This window comes from Myodes glareolus, chromosome 8 (assembly GCF_982192425.1).
Source record: "Myodes glareolus chromosome 8, mMyoGla1.1, whole genome shotgun sequence".
In the NCBI taxonomy this organism is placed as follows: Eukaryota; Metazoa; Chordata; class Mammalia; order Rodentia; family Cricetidae; genus Myodes; species Myodes glareolus.
In genome coordinates, this window is record NC_142033.1 from 24,811,854 (window position 1) to 24,817,853 (window position 6,000).

Sequence of the window (6,000 nt, forward strand, 5' to 3'; positions counted from 1 at the left end):
GTTAATAAAGAAACAGCCTTGGCTTTTTGATAGGGCAGAATTTAGATAGTTGGAGTAGGCTGAACAAAGTGAAAGAAAGAAGAGCCAGGCAGATGCCATGATTCCCCCTCCCAAGACGGACACTGGCTAGACTCATGCCGGTAAGCCACAACGTCGTGGTGGCATACAGATTATTAGATATGGGTTAGTCAAGATGTGAGAGTTAGGCAATAAGAGGCTAGAACTAATGGGCCAGGCAGTGTTTAAATGAATACAGTTTCCGTGTATTATTTCAGGTGATAAACTAACTGGGGAGCCGGGATCCCAGCTGGAACACAGCCCACTTCTCCTATTACAACACAGAGATCTCTTCTATTTCCCTTTCCCAGGGACATTCATGAGATTTGCTTTGGATCTTTCTTGTTACCTAGCTTTTCTGTTGGTGTGGATGATTGCCTGGCTAATATCTACTTATGAATGAGTCTATACCATGTTTTTCTTTTAGGGTCTGAGTTACCTCGTGCTTGAACTGGATTTTGGGAATTCAACTCCCAACCTGGGTTGCCTTGCCCAAACTTGATTCAGGGGAAGGGGTTGATCCTGCCTCAACTTGATGTGCCATGCTGTGTTGACTACTGTGGGAGGCCTGCCCCTTTCTGAATGGAGGCAGATAGAGGTGATGGGGAAATATAAGGAAGGTGGAAGAAGGGACCAGGAGGAGAGAAGAGAGGGGAAACTGTGACCAAATCAAATGAAAAAAACATTTTAAAGAAGAAAAATTCATAGACCAAACAACAATGAAGGTGAGAAAGATGTGAATTTCTCAGGAAACTTTCTACTTCCTAGCTTGGAACTGATGTAAAGGAAATGGCCCTGAAGCTCTGTGACAGAGTAAAAGAGAAGTCAGAGGATGTGGGGACTCTTGCTGGCATCTGTTTTGTGTCATTTATTCTTCCCAAAGGCCACTCATGAAAAACCGAAACCAGATAATTTCTTTGTGCCTGTCGAAAACTAAAAAGGAAAACTCTGTTTAGTGTAATAATTCATTTTTTGTAATGTCTGGATCAGAGGAAAGTGAGTTCTAGTTTCTATGATTTGCCTTTGGCAAAATGAAATCTGATATATTATGTTTACTTTATAATTTTCAGAGTTCTGGAAGGTAGAAAATTATCTGAACATTTGTTTTTATTTAGTATTTTATTTCTGATTTCTTTCCTACTGCTCCTCAAAATTTTTCATAAAATATATTTTGGTCATATTTCCTTCGCTGAAATTGTCCCCACTCACCCAAATTTACATTTTTTTCTTCTCAATCGAACATTTCAGAAGCTGTCTCCTTTGCAGAGGATTGTGTAAACAATTATGTGTCTTTTTAACAGGCAATTTTCCAACGTCTAGTTAACTCCTGTTTTTGCGTAGAGTCATTTTGGCAAAGCTAATTTTATTACAACATAGGAAAAACTAACTTTCTGCATGGATTATCAAAGTAGAAGAGTGTGCAAACACACTTGGTCTCTTTATTAGTTCTGTACTTGATTACATCTTAGGGTGGTTACTTTTTTAATCTCTTCAATCTAATACATGTGGCCAGATACTAAAATAGTAGCACAAGTGTAGGAGAAACAGACATTTTGTGGAGAGAACTATGTATTCTACTTTAAATACCAATGTTTTTAAATTTAAGACTTAAGTGTATTCAAATAAAAGACTATCTGAACCTCTAAGCAGCACAAATATTTGCTGTTAATTACCAGTTCTTCTAGTTCTAAAACGTCATCATGAACATGTGAAAATTTGTTGTTCTCAGCTCTCTACTGAGTAATTTATTTTTCTCTGCGCCAAAGATGCAGCCACCAGGATTTCAGTATCACATCGACTATTTACAAACTGGTTTAATGGCATCATAAAAACATTCACAAAATAGCATTAAAGGTCAGCAATAAACTTGCTAAATCTTCCTACCTCTTAAATATATGGGTGACCAGCATATCCCCCAAGGATCGGTGTTTGAAAATTAGCTGCTGAGCATGCACTGCAGTTAATCGTCATAACGATTTAAAGATGATGCCTCAGCAATGTAATAAACCATTCTCTTGAATAATAAACCCTTCTCTGGAGCAAATCAGTAGGTAATAATGCCATGTAAAAAAACTGAAGACATAGTAACTGTAAGACCCCTATTAATAGCAGACATATAACAATCCCATAGAGTGATTAATCAATTCCACGTGAAATCTGAAACCAATGCAATCGTGTTAAAAACATATAAAACAGATACCAGACGATTATGTAGGATGAATGTTATTTGAGTCTGGCTCTCTTACATAGGTGTTTCCTAGGTAACCTGAAGAGTAAAATTTAGGTATCTCAAAAACAATCACACATTCGAGTACCAAATCATTAAAAACTGCTTTGTTGCCTATATCTTTACTGATCCACAAAAGCAGATTCCAATTTAAACAAAATCCAGGAAGGGTTTTGAAATAATAAGCAGAACTCATCTATACCCATGCCATCACTTTATTGCTTCTGTTACAGGCACTTTCTCTTCTTGTGCTTAGATAATCTGATGAATTTACCTGAAGAGGCATTCATGTTCTTGCTCAGATAAATATAAAAGGAAACATAATTCTCTGGCAGCAGAAGAATTGCTAAATCTTACTCTATGTTTTTATAATACTCAGTCTTCTGAGAATAGTTGATATTTAGTTGAACCGTCATTGGAATTCTTTACACAGCACAGAGTTGTGATTTGTTTTATAGCTGATCTTAACATATTATCATCTGACAGTAAGGTAAATTTTAAGAAAGCTGAATGATACTTTTTTGTATGTAACAAAATATTCCTATGGCCCTTTGATAATTAATCTTCATTGAAAAATTGACATTGTTCCAAATCATCCTGCAAACTTCTCTGTTTGTGTCTGTAAGGGTCTTTCCTGAGTGGTTTAACAGAGATGAAAAGATCTGACATGAATGAGGGTCACCATTTTATGGACTCAGACTTAGTACTAATTATAAAGGCAAAGGTATGTAAAGCACCAGGATTTGCCTGTGCTGCCTGTCTGCAGCAACAATGTCAGCAGCCACATCATGCTCCTGTGTCCATACATTCCCTGCCATCATTGACTATGATTTCAGATTATAAACCAAAAATTTTTTTTCTTTTTTTCTTTCCTTCCTTTAAATTTTCCTCCTCCCTCTCTTCTTTCCTTCCTACCAACTTTCATGTATGCTGCTTTAAAATTTCATTTGCCAGTTCACCCCATTTTGTGGTTTTAGAGTAAAACATCACATAACAATGCAAACTGAATGGGAGACCAAAGCTTTTCAGGAGCTGCTCTAGATTTTCTCAACAAAAGTAGGAGGGAAACTATCTAGGAAGAAACTGCAGTTACTATGAGTATGCAGAGGTAAGAGAAGTGGTTAAAGGAGAGTTGATTATGATCCCAATGCACTGTATAAAACATGAAAATGCCAAAGGAACAAAAAGCAAGAGAAAAAAAGGTGTCAAAAGTCAAGGTGTCAAAAAAAGGTGACTAAAGTCAAGCAGTCATGATTTAAAGTCTCTAGCTTGTAAAAATTCAAACTCATTGGAAAGAGAGAAAATAAGCAGAGAAGTCTACTGATAATCTTCATGTTGGAAGATCATCATCTACGGAAGTGTTTCCCAGGTTTAGCCTCAATGACAGTACAGTTGCAGTAGAAGTATCAAAATACATCTAATTCTAGCAGAAGAAAATGGAAGCCATCCATGTAAAGCTAGATGCAAGAGTCACCACATCATTCATGCTTATATTAAGATTTCAAGTGGAAAGACAATGTGGGTAAGTTTGCATTCTCTCTGCAAGAACATAAAATACCTCTGGATGAATTTGTGAAAGGGACACCTGAGTTGCAATAGATATCTCAGGATATTTGAGACAGAAGGACGATAGAATATTTTTCTAGGGATTTCTACAGTCACATAGAGGGAGGCAAGTTTTGTTGGGTCTGATCTAATTAGAGTGAGAAACTGAAGGTTGTTGGATTCCTTATGAGATTAAGAGTCTTAGATGCAAGGCAGAGACTTGTAGGATTTTGTCAAATGCTTTTTCAGTATCTAATGAAATGATCATATTTTTTTTCCTTCAGTTTATATATATGATGGATTACTTTGATAGATTTTCGTATGTTGAACCGGCCCTGCATCTCTGGGATGAAGCCTACTTGATCATAATGTATAATTTTTTGGATATGTTCTTGGATTCTGTTTGCCAGTATTTTATTGAGAACTTTTGCATCAATGTTCATGAGTGAGATTGGTCTGTAATTCTCTTTCTTGGTTAAGTCTTTGTGTGGTTTTGGTGTCAGGGTGATTGTAACTTCATAAAAAGAGTTTGGCAATGACTCTTCTGTTTCTATTTTGTGAAACACATTAAGGACTATAGGTATTAACTCTACTTGGAATTTTGATAGAATTCTGCATTGAAACCATCTGGGTCAGGGTTTTTTTTTTTTTTGGTAGGGAGGTTTCTGATGACAGCTTCTATTTCCTCACGACTTACTGATGTCTTTTCTCTATGTTTCATCTATGTTTCAATCTTCTTGTTATGTCTGAGTTTCTTTCTTTTAAAATGAGTACAGTAATTGAGTGTGTGTGTGTGTGTGTGTGTGTGTGTGTGTGTGTGTAGTGCTACCTTAATTCTGATTTTGAGGGGGAATAGTAGCTAATAGATAATCTGAAAGTCATAAGAAACTTTCAAGTGACACTTGAAACAGGATTAAGGAGCTATAAAAACTTTGGGGACACTTAGAAACAGTGAATTTGTTTGTTGTGTCAGAGGAGCACAAGAATTTCAGAACTGAGAGGAAAAGCTGTTATTTAAAAGTCACATTGTTTGATTCCCAGTTTGCAAAGGGTAGACTTATGAGGGTTAATCTTGAATATCAGAATAGGGCATAGAATAACTTAGGATACACAGTTCTTCCCCCACCCCTGAAGGCATTTCAAGAGAGATTTAACTGAAGAAGGACTATATACCATGAATGAGAAGTATCGTTCCATGGTCTAGGATGCTGCACTCTATCAAAAGGCACCAACATTCATCACATTCTGCTCACTGCCTAGGAATTCTGTTTAGCCATGCTGCTATTCTACTTCTCTGTCAAGATAGACCATTTCACCACACAGTGAGCCAAAGTAAAACTTGCCTTTCTTAAGCTGCTCTTGTGATTTATTTTGTCCTGATAATGGTAAAACTAATTTGTTAATTACCAACTAAACAGTTACCAATCACAAGAAAGTGTTATACTTCATTTAAAATATCACGTTTAATGTCTATAGGCAAGCAACTGTAATTGCATTAGCCATTTAGGAGATGGATGGCCATGTGTCCAGAGTTGAAGGGGACGTACTGTTCACTTCATAGTAACTTCATCTTGTGCCCAGTTTCCTGCATGCTGTTGTGGCAACTAACTACTTTCTGCAAGTACGATTCTAAAATATCTGATGTTCTATTCTGGCCTCTGCAGAAACGTGCATTCAAATATACATACCACATGTATAAACATACATACATGATAAATAATAAAACAAATCTGAAGAAGAGCTTTTGGGTTTTTTAGATAGGATTATACTTAAGTTGTCATAATTTACAAATGTATTGCACTTCAAAAAATAGTGCTTAAGTTGCAATATAGAAATAAATACATTGAATAAAATAGTAACAATATAAAAATATTCTCTAAAATTACTGGTTTTTGTTTTTTTACCAAAACTATTAGGGTAGGTCTCTGTGAAAAAATAAGGACATTTTCTGACTACACTTTTCTCCAGAGAATGAAACAGTGGAATGGATTGTTTTAACCCAACCTCTTACATCAACACAATCAAAAGGCAAACAAAAAACCTCCATCTGTAAGTATCTTTTTTAAAATTTAGCTTAAGTTGTTTGATTTTCAAGTGTCATAAAAATTCATCACTAATTTTCAAACTCCTTTCACATTTAGCTCAGCTGATGTCCCTGGCTCTGTCAAGTG